The sequence below is a fragment of the Danio rerio genome, chromosome 14 (assembly GCF_049306965.1).
Source record: "Danio rerio strain Tuebingen ecotype United States chromosome 14, GRCz12tu, whole genome shotgun sequence".
NCBI lineage: Eukaryota > Metazoa > Chordata > Actinopteri > Cypriniformes > Danionidae > Danio > Danio rerio.
This window is the reverse complement of record NC_133189.1, coordinates 43,323,215-43,343,224: the sequence shown is the minus strand read 5'-3', so window position 1 is coordinate 43,343,224 and position 20,010 is coordinate 43,323,215. Positions and strand designations below refer to the sequence as shown.

The following is a 20,010-nucleotide window of genomic DNA, read 5'->3' as shown; positions in this document are numbered from 1 at the left end:
GAATGGCCGTTATCAGCGGTTCAGCTGATAGTTATGGGCCAGTAGGGGCCTTCTGCGCCTACTGGTAGCTGTTATCACATATCCACATGGTTAATCAGCTATAGATCACATACGGCTGTGGCCGGAAGTTAACAAGAATTATTTATTAACCCCATTAATTGTATTTTATTAACACCTACCCCTATCACTCTGGAGCCTTGTAGCTGATTAACCATATGGATGGATGATAACAGTCTTCTGAGCCTACCAGTATGCGCAGAAGGCCCCTACTGGCCCATATTTATCAGCTGACAAACGGCCATTCAATCGAGTGATAACATTCGAAAGGGTTAGACTAAATCAAAAGAGTTGCTGTGAGATTGAAAAAAAAAAAGTGTTTGTTCACATTGTCGACTAATATCCACTTAAACAGTCGTGCTAAAACATGTTACTAGAAAGACTGAATAGCACCCATCGGAACAACACACAGTGGTCAGTGTGGCAGATCGCAGGAACTCTCTGTCCAAATGGAGCGGCAGTGTGTGGTCTTGGTTTAACAGATGGCTAAAGACGTTTGGCCTTGGCAACACTGGCATTTGACGGAGCAAAATCGAGGGAAAAGGAAGAACACACCTTGGCATGCCAGGTGTGCCATAATCAGATGAATCGGTTTGTGTGTGTGTGTGTGTGTGTGTGTCACGTTTACCCGCCATTACCAACCATACCAGTCTCTCCACCCTGTGGATCTGTTCTTCTGCGTCATATGTGCATGTCTGAGCCAGAACTGAGCTTTGTGTAACATGTAGGTCAGAGTTTGTACTTGCCATTTAGATACCTTTTTTTGTATACAACAAGAGGCTATGTTAAAGTAACCAAACCTTTCAAATCTGTACATTAATTGTTGAAATGGTCGACTGTTTAGAGCCATTTCCTGTCTTAAACATGCTGCTTGAGTTTTTTTTCGATTCCTCAAGTGTTTCTTTAGACACGTGGATCAGCCTTCTGAGGTTTCCATGCTGTTTGAGCAGAGAATGGTGACTCATAGATGTTTTATTGCTAATCTGCAAACACGGGCATGGAAAATCTTACTGTTTAGCATTTCCTTTATCCACTATTTAAACAGGCAGTGGCTATAGCCTGTGAAAAAAAAACACAATTTCTTTTTCTGATTATGCTTGGTTGAGATATGAGCTTGTACATTTGTTTCTGTCACATATTCAGTACATAAACAACACACACATTTAATTTATTTTTATTTGGATTGACTAATACTAATCTAAGCAACACAGCATCCAAATTATCATAAAGATCACATTATGTTTTACAGTACAAGCGATGTGCAAATAAATACAATCACTGAATATCTTTTACATGACAATAATAACACTCAAAACAGCTCTGCACAAAGAAGTCAATTAACAAATACATAAGGATAGAGATGGCATCGTCTTTTCCAAACATGCATACTGCCTATTATTGTAGCCATGAAGCAGTATTTAGCAATCTGTTTAGGAGTCTTTCTTACTGAGTCTAGCCATTTGTAATACACTCTCTCACACCTGAGTTGTTATTGGGTGACTAAAACTGAAATAAACCCTTAAAATGAACTTTAACTGTAATAAAATAGGTCAATGATCTGACGTTATCTGATTTATTCAGTTTTGATTAAATGTTGTCATTTCATAACTTTAGTCATGCTGTTTTCAAATGTGGTTAATTTTTAGACAACACTGACCAATGTTTTAACTTCAGAAGATTCAAGAAACCAATTTTGACAGAATAGCCCACAATAAATGTAGGCTGAACATTCAATGAAGATGAACTTCAGAAGAATTTCACACACCATTGATAAGATTTTATTTAGGTTAATACCTAATTGTATTAATTGGCTTTTAAAATGACCAGAATAATCAAGTTCACTCACTATATTGGGAATATATTTAAATATGAAGATATATTGCACAATATTCTACACCCTCCGGTTTCTGGTTATATATCTGCACTTTTCACGAATATCTTGCAACCCCGAAAAGATGTAGACAAATGCAGAAATGCTTGATTTGACCTGAAAGCCACATTGTCGTCACTTGTGTATCTTGTCTTCTGAAGCACATGCATCTTTGAATCAGCGTTTCTGCCAGAGTGAATCAACAGAGCTGAATGTGCACAGATTCTCCTTCCCTTCCTCGTAAGCATACCAACAGTAATGACACTGATTCCTGATGATGTAAAACTGACAAACTCTCAAAAAATTGAATCTTTTTTTTATTTTTATTATTATTAGCTCGAGTGTTTTGGGAAAACGTAATTATTTTATGTTTAGTCCACTTAAATTGAAAAAAAAAAAAAACAATTGGACAATGTTTCCTTTGTGTGGTATATATCTTAAATTTCAGATGTTGTAAGTTTACATTTAAGTGAAGATATGTTTTTATAGTGGATTATAAAACACATATTTTAATAGAGATTTCAATTTTGACATTTAAATGTTCAATTGTAAGATATACACTTGATTTGTGACAGATCCAAAGCGTCAGAATTAGGAGACAAACTGAGAATTCTGATAAATGAAGTTAGAATCAGAGGAAAGATTTAACTAAACAACAAAAATAACATTGTGATAGTGAAAAATCAGAACTGTGAGATATCTAAACTCAGAATTGGCTGAAATGAACTATAGCATCTGGATGCAAAATTTATGATGCAAGCTGAGATTGCATCACTCAGCGATGCAATGTCAGACACAATGCACTCAATGGAGTATGACGTCACTGTGACAGGTAGGGTTAGGATCGGGGTTAGGTGAGCTTTTACTTCACTACTTTTCTTCAATCTGCAGTCACTACTTTATTTTTCCTGTCTATGGGGATTAGAAAAATCAGTTCAGTGATTCCTGTCCAATCAGATCGCACAGAAGGTAAATCGCATCATAATGAACTACCTCAAGACATGGGTGCTTTATAAATGCAGCAAACCTTTTAGAAACATTAAAAGTTTTCATGAAGATGTCTAAAATCTTCATATGCATCGATCCAGAGACTGTTAAGATGCGTCACTGATGAGATGATGACGGATGTTTACTGTATAATGGCCTTAAATACCCAGCAGATGCAAGACTTCAACATGATGCCAGATTGACTTAGTACCCTAATGTCATGGACGTTTCATTTTGTTTGGAAATGAAAATAGGGTTGACGTCAGAACTCAACTTCTGGCCGACGTCAATGTCCAACCTAAAATTAACCAAATATCAACATCTGATGATTTTACTGCTTGACATTGTGTGGACGTTATCACTATGACGTCTCTCAGATGTTGGATTTTGGTTGCCATCCCTGACAAATAAATATCATTATTTGATGTCAATATGATGTTGGTTTAAGATGTTGGCTTGACGTTGGATTTTGGTCACTTTCTAACAACCTAAAATCAACCAAATATCAACATCATTTGATAATATTATTGCACATCAAGTTAACATTGTCCTTATATGCTGGCTAGACATTGAATTTTGGTCACCTGAGGTCACAACCTAAATCTAATCTAATATTAATGTCTTATGACATTGTGTGCCTTCTGGGCATTAACTAAACACACAACAGAATGTTATGTTTACACACACATGCACAAATTACATGTAAACGCATCAGCTTTTTACAGAGTAATACTCACTACTCTTGAGTACTTTAGAAAGGTCTACTTTTAACTCATACTTTGAGTAATATTTACAAAAGTCCCTTTTACTCTACTTGCACTACATTTTCAGGCAAGTAATGGTACTCTTTCCAGCACTGAAAAGCATTGGATGCAGCTCAGATTGCACAGCACCAGGGCTGCATCCAGACCGAAATAAACTACAGTCAGATTTAGCAAGAAAGCCTGATTGGCAATTGCTAAAACAAAGTTGTAATTCTGTAAAATTGAGAATGGCAAATTAAACTAATTGTGAGAAAGTCTGTAAACTAGCAAATGTAGTTGTAAAGTTTACCCCCAATTCTGTGGAAAAAATGTGATTTGTAAACAGAACCAAGAAAAATTAAGGCTAAATTATAAAAAAAATATGAAAAAAAGTGGGTGAGTAATAGTTACAATTATGAAGAATATATAAATCGCAAAATGTAAACTCAGAATTACAAGACAGCACACACTTTTTTCCCCATACGGTGACACAAACTGGCTTCCATAATGGAGATTGGAGACCTTGATATAAAGCTGTTTTGAACTGAAAAACAACTAATCAACGGTGCTTCTGAGTGCCTGTTCACACGAGAGTATATATATATATATATATATATATATATATATATATATATATATATATATATATATATATATATATATATATATATATATATATATATATTTGACAGAAATACAGCGGTGTGATTATGATGTAAATATGTAAGGATCTCCAGTGTAGACTGAAGTAAAGTCTCCACGTGCGGTCGCGGGTCCTGCTCTTCCGCTCACTGATAAACTCAGCTGCTGCGCCCCCGTGTGGACTTCATGATGGGTTTTCTGTATATTTAAACTAATAGATGGCGCTGTTTCTTCATTTCATGCGTGATGTGAAAGTAGGCCTAATGCTCTGTAAAGACTTGAAACAGATGGAAATATTCTATATAAAGACAAACATAGACATAAAAAATAATTCAATACAAACACAGTTCGATTAACAATAGCTTTATTGAAACATTTTAAAGAAAGTCAACATCTATCTATCTATCTATCTATCTATCTATCTATCTATCTATCTATCTATCTATCTATCTATCTATCTATCTATCTATCTATCTATCTATCTATCTATCTATATCTATCTATCTATAAAAATAAAATCTTACTGAAGACAGGTTTGATCAGCCTTCTACTGTATGTAGTCATCTATTTCTACATGTAGCAATGCATGGATGCACCAAATGATGACAGTAACACACGATCAAATCTAAAATGAGGTAAAGCTAAAAATATGTCATATTCAGTAGTCCACCCCCAACCCCAAGAACAGTATTTCCAGGAATCCCCCTTTCGATTGCCCAAGGGATTCCTGGGAAAACTGGACCCCGGGGATGAGGAAATGATGAAGACTGACAGCAACAGATGCACATGTAAAATAACCAGTCCCTCCAGGACGTTATTGTAGCCTAAAATGACTTATTTTGCTGTGAGAATATACACAGACAACAATCTTCTCACACTTTTATTTAGTTATTTTTATTTTTTTAATTTTTACCTGAAGAATAATTGGGCTTATAAATGATATAAGAAACACAATAGAGAAAGATACTTAATGTTTATCTTTGAATCCTATATAGCCCACAACATCATATTCGATACACAAAGGGCTGTGAAAGATCAAAATAAGCAAGTCATTAACATATTTATTAAATATGACAAACCAATCAATACTTCAAGTGCAATGTGTTTTGCCAATACACGATTTAAATGAGCTTTTATCATAACACCAAATATTTAAATGTCATCTTACAGAAGAACATTTGATTTAGAGAAATATTTGTATTTTTGTACTTCTAAAAACAAAGTTGTAATGCTAAGATAAAGATTGAGAAATGCAAATTAAACTAATTGTGAGAAAGTCTATAAACTGGAAAATGTAAAGTTTACCTCCGATTCTGTGGAAAAATTTGATTTTTAAACAGAACCAAGAAAAAAAGGCAAAATTATATAATTATAACTCGGAATTTTGACTTTCTAATCAGGAATTGCGACTTTATAACTCAAATTTCTGATACTCTACCTCGGAATTGCAACTTTTTAAATTGTAATTCTGACTTTGTAACTTGGAATTCAGATTTTCTAACTCGGAATAGTGACTTTTTAACTAGGAATTTTGATTTTCTAACTCAGAATTGAGACTTTCTAACTCGGAATTGTGATTTTCTAACTCTAAATTGTGACTTTCTAACTCGAAATTCTGATTTTCTAACTTGGAATTGCGAATATTTAACTTGGAATTGCGATTTTCTAACTCAGAATTCTGACTTTCTAACTCTGAACTGCAACTTTCTAACTCGGAATTCTGATTTTCTAACTTGGAATTGCGAATTTCTAACTTGGAATAGTGTCTTTATTACTCGAAATTCTGACTTTCTAATTCTAAATTGCGACTTGCTAACCCAGAATTGCAACTTTATAACTAGGAATTGCGAATTTCTAACTTGGAATTTTGATTTTCTAACTAGGAATCGTGACTTTCTAACTCGGAACTCTGATTTTCTAACTCAAAATTGTGACTTTCTAACTTGGAACTGTGACTATTCTTCAGAATAGCTGATTTTGTTTTATTAACTGATTTTGTTTTATTTTATTTAAAAAAAGTTTTATTATTCAGTTGTGAGAACGGGTTTTTTTTATAAAAAATAATCAGTTATTAAAAATTTGTTATTGAAATTATTATGTTAAGAAATGTGTTGAAAAACTGTTTCTGTTAAACAGAAATTGGGGAAAAATATTCAGGAGGGCTAATAGTTCTGACTTCAACTGTACCTAAAATCTGTGGCAAAGTAAAAAAAAAAAAGCCAATTTTGACGCATTTGCTTTACTATGCATTAGCATGTGCAATCACAGATTCACAAAATTCTGCAGTGACTGAAAAACCAACATTTGCCCTATAAAGCAAATGGTTAGGCAACTGTTCAAAAGCAATCTCACGTATGTAAACGCATGTGTGTTGTTTGTATGAGCTGACAGTGTTGTCCTCCCGAGCTACAGTGCTTCATCTCAGACTCCCAGTTGACCAGAGATGCAGCACTGCACCGCGGGCCAGACGACTGTAGATCGGGCCGGACTCTGCTTGTGTTCGCATCTTACCGTCTTTGATTAACCAAGACTATGAACTCATGTGAGACGACTCAGTGTCAATCAAAGATCCAGAGGTCTGAATGAAGTCCTCAGTCTCTGTCATCCAGCTATAAAATCTAAAGGTCAGAGGGAGAAGATGAACAATCATTTACTCATGAATTAACAATGTTTATTCAGTATTTTATGCCAAAAAAAAAAAAAAAAAGAATCCAACAATACAAAATTTATAATAAAATACTATTTAGTGTTGCTGTTTCTATTCTTTTTTGGTGACACTTTACAATAAGGTTGTATTAGTTAATGATAGTTGAAGCATTTATTAACATCCACAAACAATAAACAATATTGATTACAGTATTTGTTCATGTGAGTTAATGAAAATACAGTTGTTCATGTTAACTCACGGTAGATTATCTAATGTTAACAAGCATGAATTTGCATTTTAGTAAGGCTTTAGCAATTGCTGAAATATGCTTAATAATTACTCTTCGAGTTTCGTTCATACTTAGTTCATGTAAGTAAATACAATAATTAATGAAACCTTATTATAAAGTGTGACTTTTTTTTCTTCAGGGAAATGAGTTAAAAATAAAACTGATTCATGTAAAACATTTGACAAGAAAATCTCATTTGAAAAATGTGTTTTTCAAAAAGTAACAATAAATTTAGTGTGTTAGATTTGAGTTAAATAAATATTTTTTGAAAACAATTAAATAAATATAAGTTTTAACAAGAAATTACTATTTCAGATTTCAGGACTCCAATTTTCACATTTTATTCAACATGTTTGCATTTTATTGTGCATTTGTTTGCAATTTCAAAAGAATATTTTTTAAATTCAATGAGTTACTTGGTGTTTCATTGCAAATGTTTTTGTTTAAAGCTGTAGATTAAAACCAATTTCAATTGGTAGTATATTTTACCATTTAAAACTCTGTTGTCATTTTGCACAATTCCTTGCACATGAAGAAGAATTGAAAGTTGTTCCTGTTTCAGTTTATGTCTTCCCAAAGTTAAAAGTAAAAAATGCTGGGTTCCTCACAATTTTTTCATGTTGTCCCAACTCAAATTGATTAAGTTAACTTTATTGTTTTTACAAATTTAAGCATATCAAACATAAAACAAGTTGGGCAAAAGTAACAAATCAATTTTCTTGAAGCCCTGACAACATTTAATTTTCAGCCTATAACAGCACACTCAGCGTGCAACCCTTGATGGAGCTGCCAAATATCGGCTGATTTTAGCACAGTGTCTATTTTAGAACTATTTTAGCTTTAAATTTCAGTTTTTAAGTGCAGAAAGTAAATTATTGTAGCGGTTCTTTTTTCCTAATTACAAGCTGAGTTTCTCTTTTCATGAGTCACAGTAATGATCAGTCTACAGATTATTTAGTGCAATATCACATCCTTAAGTTTTTTCAGTTTAAACGTTTAACAGGTTTACATGGCATGAGTTGATGTGGGAATGAAAGTAACACGGTTATTTATGTCCCACTGCTATTATTCAGACCTTATTTTTCGCTTCCAAATTCCAGTTTGGATTCAGATGTTTTAAAATATTAATGCATATTGTTAAATATTATAAAATGACAAAAATATTCAAGAGTTGTAGAAAATTGTAACATTTTGCAATGTTGAATTGCTTTAGAAACATTTGATGGAAGTGAAAACGAAAATGCAGTTAATTATTTTTTCAGAAAAATAAAGGACAAAATATGTTTGCAGTGAACATTAACAAGATCATATTCAGATATATTTTAAATAAACAAGATTAATCCAGTAAATCTAGCGAATATTGTTACTTTTGACCCACCCGTGTGTTACTTTCGTCCCTGCTGATGGGGTCAAATGTAACTGTGCAACTTTTGTTTTAAGTCAAGTTATTTTGGAGTAGTTCTACATTGATACATAATAAAACCAGATTTTTTAGACCACTCCTGAGAGTTAGTAACCACAGAAAAAAATATTTTTCTGCTAAAACATTATCTTTTAAAAATAGCCTAGGTTTTTATGAAAAATGTTCCTTTCGTCCCGCTCTCCCCTAGTTTTGACCATGCAGCATTTTATGAGCGTACAGTTTACAAGAAAATAAAATTCAGGTGTTTTACATCCAACTGCATTACTTTCTGTTTCATCTCAATTGTTTGTGAAACCTACTAATTTCTACAGAGACAACTATTGCAACACCAGTGTTATTTCCAGCGTCTGATGGCTGCATTTGTTTGAATAACAACTGATGGATGTGTGTGTGGGAGGTGTTGTGGGCGCACAGGAAATAGTTTTGACCTCCGTGCCCTAAACATCTCTTTCTACTTTACACACACTTCTCCTCCATCCCTGATCCACTCATATGCTTTTGAATGCCACCCAGGATAACGGTAAGCCTTTACGAAGTGTCTGAGACAGCAGTGAGCCCGCCAGGCTGCCAGCGGGATATTTCGCATGAGCTCTTGCCTCAGAATGTGGCCGTCGCCCAAGAAAAACCTCGGAGCTGCAGGACTCCAATCCGCTGAATAAACATCTGCTGTGGCGCAGCGCTGCTCTGCCCCCCAGCGGCTCCACACAGACCTGCGGGAACAGATGAAGGATGTTTATTCCTGTTTGGGAGTTCAGAGAGACGACATCAATGCACTGAGTCACTGAGCCAGAGCGCCGCAGAATGCAGGAGCAGACGCTTTATACACAAACACTTCCTGCGTCTCCATCAGGACCACCCTTATTGTATTAGAAACCAACCCGGCTGGTTAAGCTGGCTGATTTGACACTTACAGTTGATGTCAAAATGATCAGCCCTCATGGGAATTTATTTTTTTTTCTCCAAATTTTCTCCAAATGATGTTTAACAGTGCAAGCAATTATTATTATTATTATTATTATTATTATTATTATTATTATTATTATTATTATTATTGTTATTATTATTATTTACAAAGTATAGAGTAAATAGTATACATTAGCAAAAGCTGCAAATAATTTAACAAACAGTTTAGCCTATTAAAATAATAGCGATTATAAAGAAATTCAATCAAATCTCGAATCATGAACCTTTTCTTCACCGTATAATTTAAACATTCTTATTAAATGGCAGCGAAAAAATCTCTCATTTAGATTTTTCATTTAATACTACATTAATTCGTATTAATATTAACATTAAAAAATAGAAGTGTCACTTTGGTAGACGCAGTGGTTCGGTATAGTGCTGTCGCTTCACAGCAAGAAGGTTGCTGGTTCAAGCCTTGGCTGGGTCAGTTAGCATTTCTGTGTGGAGTTTGCACTTTCCTAACTGTTTATGCTCAAGAAAACCCACCAAAATCTACATGTTTAGATGATGATGTTGTTGTTGTTATTATTATAATGTGTATATGTCTGTTCAAACACACACTCTCCGCTTCAAAACGCATGTACAGAATCCATTTGGGAAACAGCGTCTGTTTATCACTATGGAGCACGTCAGCTAACAGTCACGCACCGCTACATGAGCTGACCGACTGTTTTAGGATTTCATAGGAGGGGTTTTTATATTATTTCAAAGTGTTTTCATGCCTAAATAAAATGAAAGCACAGAACAGATTCACGTTTAAGAGCTAGGGGCGTCCCCTGGAGGGTCCACGGTATGGGTTGCACATAGGAAAGATCGACTCTTTGATGTTTATTGCCACCCTTCATAGTAAGATTAAAATATGAGAGAAGTACCTTTATGGATGATAACTGGATAAAATTGTAAAAAACAGGAGAATCAGGGAAAATGGGAGGGTTGGCAGGTATGATTGTCAGCCATGAGGTCAATATTATTAGCTACTTAAGCAATATTTTTATTTCGATTGTCTACAGAACAAACCACCCTCATAAAATGACTTCCCTAATTACTTTAACTTGCCTAATTAACCTAGTTAAGCCTTTAAATGTCATTTTGAGCTGTATAGAAGTGTCTTGAAAATATCTAGTAAAATATTGTTTACTGTCATCATGGCAAAGATAAAATATTTATTAGAAATGAGTTATTAAAACTATTATGCTTAGAAATGTGTTGAAAAAAATCTGCTCTCCATTAAACAGACATTGAGGAAAAATAAACAGAGTTCTAATAATGGAGGAGGGCTAATAATGCTTCATTATCAGACTTCAAATGTGTATTGATGAACTTTTATTTTGAAAAACACTTAAAACTTCTTAGAAATGCATTACTAACAAAATTATGTTTTAATATATTTACAGCAGGATTACCTTCAATGAATATACTTTGAACAATGATTGACAGTAAAAAGTTTTTCTGAGCAAGTTTAATTCAGCTTCTCTACCCCTCACACACCTCTACTGTACATGAGAAGGTATTCATACATTTTTATAATTTTTTTACTTGTTTCTCTTTAATGTCAGTGTAGATTTTGCACAAATTTCATAGAGAAGTATCTTGTCTTGAAGATAATCTCTTGTAATGAGTTGGAATATAGTACTGTATCTCTTGATTGTGAAAATTGCCATCATCTCTTAAAAGTCTTATAAAACTACTAACATTTCCAGTTTCTATAAATCATGATTTTTTCAATTGTTGTCTTCAAAACACAATATAAAACACTATATCTCAAAAAAAGTTTTTGACCAGTATTATTTAATATTTTTGTCTCGTACTGTCTTACTCTGTCAAAGTTTGTAATGGACTATAAAGAGCACCTGCAGATCAGCTATACTGGCATTTGAAACAGCCAATGAAGTATTGCAGGTATCGTCACTGCAGGGTTTTATGTTGTTTGTCTTATTTTCCTGTCTTATTTTGACCTATTTCTCATTTTACCCTTGCTATTTGTCTGTTTCTTTATATGTGATGCATAATTTCCATCCCTACTCCAAGCATTAATGAACTTTTTCAATATTAATCAGTTTTCTAGTCGGATCTCAAGCCTTGGCAAATAACTGAGAAAACACCACTATTAAAGGTCACATTTTTATATTGTCATCATGTAGACTTCTTAAAAAGTATTTTATTTTAAAAATACAAAAACACAAGACACTAAAGTATTTTGAAATAAAATATTAAGACTTTTTTTTTTAAAACAAAAAATGAGCAGTAAAAGGTGTGAAACACCAAAAGCTGTGCATATTACAGTTTTTTACAATTGCTATGACACTTTTATCAATACATTTAACAAGTTTCCTAAACTCTTAACACAGTTAGCACAACATCCATCTTCGTGGGCTATACAATTAACACATTTCTTGTTGTTTTGACACAAAATGCATCCAGTTAACACAAATTTAAAATGCTTTAACTTCTTTTACACACAAGCACAACCAAGAACAAAACAATGTAATTTTACAGTCAAATTTACAAATACTTTAACACAGTATGTCAGAACAGATAACACCATGTTCTAAACAGAAATTATATAGGATAAAGTCAAAGTGAACAGCTGTTCTAATTGTGAATTGAAACACAAATATATTCCCTGTATTTTATTCAATTGCCAATGAGAAACATCATATTGCGGTTATATAAATAAATAAATGAATAAATGTATATATATGTAAATTTTATAAAGCAATTTTTTTTCTTCGTTTTGTATAGAATTTTTGCCGTAAACGAAAGAAAATGCATGCATTTACTTAACCCAACGAAACAAAACTGCAACGAGACTTCAAATATAAGGGCAGAGCTGACACATAAACCAATGGAGTTTCTGTAATGTCAGCTGATGATAGTGTTTTTATTGTCAGTGTTTTCTGATTGACTGAATGTTTATGTTGGAAGAGAACATGTGTTTGTGTTTTGAACAATTATTTCATTTTGAAACATGATTGCAGGGTTTTGTTATACATGGTGTAGTGTGTTCGTTTATTATTGTATTTTGAAAAGTAGTTTAGAGGTTTAGTTTATAATGTGTGATTTTGAGCATTAAATTAACTGTTTTGCCAATTGTGTATTTTAGGTGTGTTGCTGCATTAAGAGTTTAGCAAACTTGTTAAATGTATTGAAAAAAGTGTCATAGCCATTGTAAAAAACTGTAAAACTAATTTGAATACCAAATTGGCAGTTGTTGTGATGCATGAATTATAAATTTCTTATTCTAAAGGCCAAATTCTGAACATGCTGGCCAGTTTGTTATTTTCTTAATAAATGACAATAGATTTCTATATTTTTTTCTAAAGATATATGATGTAATAAATATGTATTAAAAAAATAAGTATTTATTCATATTTCTTTATTCTAAATCTTTAGGATATGGTTTTGACACATCAAAAAGTGTGGTTTTGATCACCATCCGCCAAGCTAATCCAGCAAAAAGTAGTGCTTAAAATGTCACTTAAATGCAGTATTAAAATATCATAATTAAATAGAAAATGAGGCAGAAAACTGCAAAAAGATCCACTTTTTTGAGAAAAAAAAGAATTACCCCTTTCACCAGGCTGGCTATGGGCCTGAATAAGGAGGACAGAGGTCACATGATAACAGTGCACTGGCATCTGCATAGCAGTAAATCCAGGCTTCAGCACAGTCTGACGCTGTGGTGTGTGGAAACCACAAAATGCTACCGTACAGCACCCAGAGCTGAGCTCATTCTCACAGACAGGCAAATCCGTCTATATATTTGGAGGATGGATTTCACTTCGCCGTGTCCGATTATGCAGGATCACTGGCTGACTCTGACACAGCTCTCTAATGGCTTTCTCAGCAGTGTGGTGGTTAATGGAGAGAGATGCATTAACAGACAGATATGCAGCCTATCCACACGTTACTGTTTACAGTTTACAGTACAAGCGGGACTCAAGGGCTCGGCTGACAAGCACGTCTGGCTCCACTTTGCTGCTGTTTATAGACTGAAATCAAGCACGGTGACCTAATTCTGAGTACAACAAAGGGAAAACGTCCACTTAGTCTTCCTTGTAGGAATACAGTTGAAGCCTGTTTCCATCTATCAGCACAGGTTAACTGTGTGGTGAAGCTAAAGAAAATCACACTGAGATTTATTTAGAGTTCGATTGTGAGATAAAGAGGCACGGTTAAGAGGTATGAAGTCACTATAAACTAAGATTTGAGTAGGCATGGGCCAGAGTAGGCGTCATTGTGGCACAGTGGGTAGCATGATCGTCTCACAGCAAGAAAGTCACTAATTCGAGCTTGGCTGCGTCAGTTGGCGTTTCTGTGTGAAGTTTGCATGTTCTCCCATGTGTTGACGTGGGTGTCCTCCGGGTGCTCTGGCTTCCCCCATAGTCCAAAGGCATGGTGTGAATTGGGTGAGCTACATATATTGTCCGTAGTGTATTTGTGAATTTGAGTGTATGAGTGTTTCCCAGCGTTGGGTTGCAGCTGGAAGGGCATCCGCTGCGTGATACATATGCTGGATAAGTTGGCGGTTCTTTCCGACTCCAGATTAATAAAGGGACTGAGTCGAAAAGAAAATGAATGAATGGGCCAGTGTAAGATTCTGACGGTATAAAAACATTGGATAAAAATATCACGGTTTATGGTATTGTGATTATTACACAATATCCGTTTAAATGTCTGAGTAAAAACTACCACTTTTCCCCATTGAAAACAATATAGTTAAGAAACATTTACTATATTTTAGAACAGTAAACATGTCAGGGGAAATCATTCAAATAAATCATTGACTTCTGTTATCTTCATTAGTTTTAAATATTTCACTACTCAAAAAGGCATCTTTGGATATAAAGCAAGCCATTGCACTGTTATAATGTCACAGTTGCAGGATTTAAAGTCTCAAATGTGATATATATTGCGATTTATTCTGATTGACACTGTTTCAATTTACTATGATCTTCTATGTGAAGCTGCTTTGACACAATCTACATTGTAAAAGCGCTGTACACATAAAGGTGAATTGAATTGAATATTCAGTTGTAAGATATTAAGAGCTAAATGTGACTTATAATCCTGATTATGACATATAATTACATTTTGAGACAAAGTCATGTAAGCAGTCAGTGTGGAAAAGCATCATAATTAATAGATAAAACTCTGAGATGCGAAATATAAAGCCATAAAGTCTGCTGTAAATTACAGTCACAATTGTCAGATTTAAAAACATACACATTTAAAAGTGTCAAATATTGTCAAATTTACAATATGAAGCCACATTGTTAAATTTGTTTTAAATTTAGTTTGAAATACTGCCTTTTTTACATTAGAAGACATAAAGTGTACTTTTTGACATATAAATCTCAGGTTTGAAAATACATTGTCACAACTGTGGCAGTTGCTTCTTTTATTAGGATCGTTTTTTATACCAAGGTGGAAATAGGCTTCAATAACACACACACAACCTTGCATATTTAGTTTCAAGAGACAAATTTGATGCTATAAAAACTACTTACTATCTGGCCTAACCCTACCCTCCCCCTAAACCTAATTCTCACAGGAAACTTCTGAATGTCAAAAGTCCCTGTTGAGTATGATTTTTAAGTGTTTTGAATTGTGAGAACGCAGGGCATGTCCTCAAAAACCACCTTAATAGAGTACAATTAGGTCATTACCATCTCACTATGAAAATGGTGTCCTCATAAACCACATAAACAGGTAAACAAACGAAGACAATGGAAGTAAGGCAGTGTGTCCTCATAATAATTAAGATAATTTTTTTAAAGATATAAGCCACATTTTTTAATTTAGTCACAATTAACATTTAAAAGGCAAATTTTGAGAAATATGATTGAAATACTTAATAATAATTATTATTAATTAAAAAAAATATTTTTTGATATATAAAGTCTCATGTTTTAAAATATAATGTCACTGTCAACTGTGGCAATTACGTTTTAGATTTCTTTTAATACTGAGGTGGAAAAGGGCTTGAATAAAACACACACTTACTTGCATATATGGTTTCAATAGGCATAATGTATTTTATACTATGAAATTGCTTATTATATGATCATGCCTTAACCAAAGTCTCACAGGAAACCTGTTACAAATTGAATGTCAAAAAAACCTGTTAAGTAATATTTTCTAAGTGTGTTGAATTATGAGGACGCAGGGCATATCCTTGTAAACCACCTTAATAGAGTATAATTAGGTCATTACCATCTCACTATGAAAATGGTGTCCTCATAAACCACAAAAACAAGTACACAAAGAAAAATAATTTAAGGGAACGTGTCCTCATAATAATTTAGATAATGATAATATTTTTTCAAAATATGAAGCCACATTGTTGAATTTAGTCACAATTAAGATTTTTCAAAACATTTCAAAGGTATATTGTAAGAAATATGTTAAAAATACTGTCATTATTTTAAGATTAGAAGATACAAAATGTACTTTTTGACTTATAAAGTCTCACGCTGACACAAATGCGGCAATTACTTTTTCTATTATCTTTTTTTTATACTGAGGTGGAAAAGGGTTTGAATAAAGCACACACTAACTTGCATACGATTTCAATAGGCCTAATGTATTTTATTTTATGAAATGACCTGTGACAAATTAAATGTCAAAAGAAACTGTTAGGTTTGATTTTTAAATGTTTTGAATTATGTTTTGAAACCACCTCAACAGAGTACAATTAGGTCATTACCATCTCACTTTAAAAAATGGTGTCCTTATAACCCACATAAACAAGTTCACACATTCACACACACAATGTAAGTAAGGGAATGTGATCTCACTTGAGGTGTCAGTAGTCCACATTGCCTTCGTGTTGCGTTTTCCTTTCTGATTACTCTGAAATGAGAGATAAAGATGAACACGTCAGTCTGCTAATTCATTAAACAATGCAGTAAAATAGCTGAGCCATGAGGCACAAATATCACAGATTTTCCACACATTTCTCACACGACTCTGTGCGAAAAGACTTTTATCAACAATTATCCCCACAGGCTCTGATAAGGACCTCTCGCTTAATTAAATCTGCAGAGTATTAAATTGACTACAAAGCAAAACACGTCCAAAAAAAAAAAAAAAAGGAGAAACAACATGAGAATTCCTAAGCCTTTGACTCTTTTCCAACAAGTGAGAGCTTTAGGTTGTCTCGTATCCCCCTTCTGGAATCTCCCTCAGCCCCTTATAAGGAATTCTGAAGGGATTTTATTTTGGGATAATGGAAAATGTAGCTGCACTTTCGATAAACATTCGCTCTTTCAGCCTCTTACGGCCAGTGATTGTGGAAGCAGATAGTTTGTCACTGCTTCCCTCCCACCGTCGCACATGGGCCCCGCATACATTCCCTTTTCTAGTCACAGTCCACAAGAGCCAGACGTAAAAGGCAAAGGGAGCTAAAGGTGGAGATGAAGCCAGAAAACTTCAGCAGCACACAGTCTGACGGCAACAGAGAGATGTGGATTTGGTTTCTGTGAGATTATTATATGCACCGACAAAAATTATTCATTAGATTTACTACATTTTTTTAAGGTGGGTGGTTGAAAACCATTTATACGGACTGAATTTGAACAAACAAATTAAATTTAGTAATGTTCAACTTGATTTAAATTCAGCCTATATAAATTGTTTGCAACCACTTACCTTAAAAAACAAACAAAATTAATCCACTGAACTGTTTTTCCAGTGTGAAGCCGGATTTATCAGTTATTATTTCTTGCATGGAAAACACAACAAACCCGTCCTGATCCCAGGCTTTACATTTGTGGAGATCCTGATACTGAACTTCTGCCTAATAAGTAAACCCCAAAAATAAACATCACATCCTGTTGGCTAAAGCCGAGTTCCCAGGCTCTGTCCTATTTGTGAGGGAGGAGGATGAAACCAGTTATATTTTGGTTACATGAATAATTTTTTTGTTGGCTTAGTCTCTTTATTCATCAGTGGTCACCACAGCGGAATGAACCACCAACTCATTCAGCATATTTTTTACACAATGAATGGCCTTCCAGCCGCAACCCAACACTGGGAAACAACCATACACTCTTGCATTAACACACATACACTACAGCCAATTTAGTTTATTCAATTCAATTATGTCTCCGGACTGTGGGGGAAACCAGAGCACCCGAAGGAAACCCTAGAGAACACGGGGAGAGCATGCAAACTCCACACAGAAATGCTAACGGACCCAGCCGGGGCTCGAACCAGTGACCTTTTTTGGTGTGAGGCAATTGTGCTACCTAGTTTTAGTTTATTTTTTGTTTAATAATTTCTTACTAATTTATCATTTTACTTGAATACTTCATCATTTAAAACTAAATTCTAATTCAATATTCAAAAAGGGGTTTTCCTCCAAAGTTTCAGTTCTCGTCACATTTGATTTCATTTCAGGATTTCTGCAACTATATTTTAATAGCTAAAAAAAAATAAAGTAATACAAAAGCAAGTTCAGTTCAAATAAATATACGTGATGGCGCATTGTAACCTTTGATTTGGCCCACCATCCCGTCTGAGAGGAGAGTGAGAAGGATGGAGAGAGTTGGGGTAAATGCCTTTAAAAAGGATCGTCATCTCTAATTTGATGCAACCTTTTTTGTTTGTGTGTTTTATTAATGAGCCACAAAAAAGTTAATTGAAACAAAATGTGGTCACACTTTACTATAAGGTTCATAAGTTAATGTTAAGTATAATGCATTTACTAACATGAAAAAACAATGAACAATACATTTACCACAGTAGTTATTTTTTTGAAGAATGATGTAAACCTGCACCCATTGACTTCCATAGTATTTGTTTTTCCTACTGTGGAAGTCAATGGTTATTGGTTTTTTAGCTTACTTCAGAGTATCTTCTTTATTGTTCAACATAATAAAGAAACTCAAAAAGGTTTAGAACCACTTGAGGAAAGAGTGAGTAGTTCGTCTTGTGGTAAACTATCCCATTAAACCAGACTTTTAGTACATATGATACTTAAAATGAGCATTTTAAAATATGAAATTACAATCACAAGAACTACATCACATGTCACAAGTGAAAAATATGGTCACGTTTACAGGATAATTTTACAATTTACAGATTTAAAGTTACATTTGCAAGATTTAAAGTCAGATACGCTGCATTACATAGTAATTTAAATTTTCTCACAGCATCAATGATAAAAATAAGGAAGCAACAGTCAGATCAGCAACTTTAACAGCATGAAAATAAGGCCTTTCAACAACTTTCAATTACTGAATCTGAGCAAAGGACTCTGATGAAAATGGCTGATGACATTAAAAATGGCAGATGGACTTTGTTTGTCTCCTCAGTTTGTCTCACAATGGGAATAAGCTGCATATGTGATTCAACAGTTATCGACTAACATGTCCTGTTTCTCTTAATTAAAGGTTCTTTTAAGCAGGACATGCAAAGAATGTCTGTGATTTCTTGTATTTCAGATCTGTGAACTGAGACGGATCTGGTGGTTTGGCTAAAAGCTGAGGTGAACCTCATTCATACACCTTCACTCACACCAGATGGCCTTCAGTTAAACACACACTCACACACACACACACATGTGCACCGTTTCAGAGGAAGTCTACAGTCCTGATCTGAAGATTGCCTAAGTATTACCAGCTTTACACACTTCACTACATGCCAACGTTTTTTTCATAATGGATCAAGAAACCAAACATTCCTGAGACAGAATCAAAAACAAACAGGTAATGAGGCAAGACAGGGATTTAATATTCAAGTTCAAAAGAGTAATGTATCCATCTTTTATTTTGAATTTATTTATACACACACACACACACACACACACACACACACACACACACACACACACACACACACACACACACACACACACACACACACACACACACACACACACACACACATATACATTTATACAACAGTTCTGTCTGGTTCTTGAATTTGATTGGCTGATAGCTGTGCAATATTCCGCAAATAAAAGCACTCGTCCCGCCTCTTAATCCTTCACCCTTGTGTATTACTTGTTTAGATTGCAACAATGCAGTTTATTTATAAGGAGCCTATTTTAAAATATTTAACATTTCGGAGTATCGGATTCAGTGCATCGGCCACCATCAGCCTGTCTGAGCAGACCAAATAAAGTGATGGCTGACGTTGCGCCACAAGATGGAGACAGAGACCACATAATAAGTCCTTACGGGAGAAAAACAGCGTTTTCTCAGTGTAAGTTTCAAACTACAGCAGAGCAAATCCTTATTAAACAGGTAAGGTGACATTTTTAAGTCGATCTCCCTCTTTTGTATGTTGTAGTGCTGTATTCATACCACAGAATTTGCTAGAGCTTGCTTTGCTTTGGCTTTTTCGGGGTTAATTATTGTAATCACCCGATTGCAAGAGAGC

At 34.3% G+C, this 20,010-nt stretch overlaps 1 long non-coding RNA gene and 1 other non-coding gene across 2 annotated transcripts in view; both read right to left on the bottom strand.

Moving 5' to 3' along the window:
• Positions 1 to 4,646: 4,646 nt before the first annotated feature.
• The window catches only part of LOC137487609 (uncharacterized), a 28,144-nt gene continuing 12,780 nt past the window's right edge, over positions 4,647 to 20,010 (bottom strand). Inside the window, exons 2-5 of the long non-coding RNA XR_012389924.1 lie at positions 16,422 to 16,476; positions 9,255 to 9,368; positions 5,983 to 6,917; positions 4,647 to 5,901 (exon numbers count right to left, since the gene is read on the bottom strand). This is a non-coding gene — a long non-coding RNA (uncharacterized lncRNA). The remainder of the gene's footprint in view (positions 5,902 to 5,982; positions 6,918 to 9,254; positions 9,369 to 16,421; positions 16,477 to 20,010) is intronic.
• Positions 4,958 to 5,070, bottom strand: mir145 (microRNA 145). Its single transcript, NR_039203.2, is given in 1 exon segment — positions 4,958 to 5,070. It is a non-coding gene; the product is annotated as a microRNA 145 (primary transcript).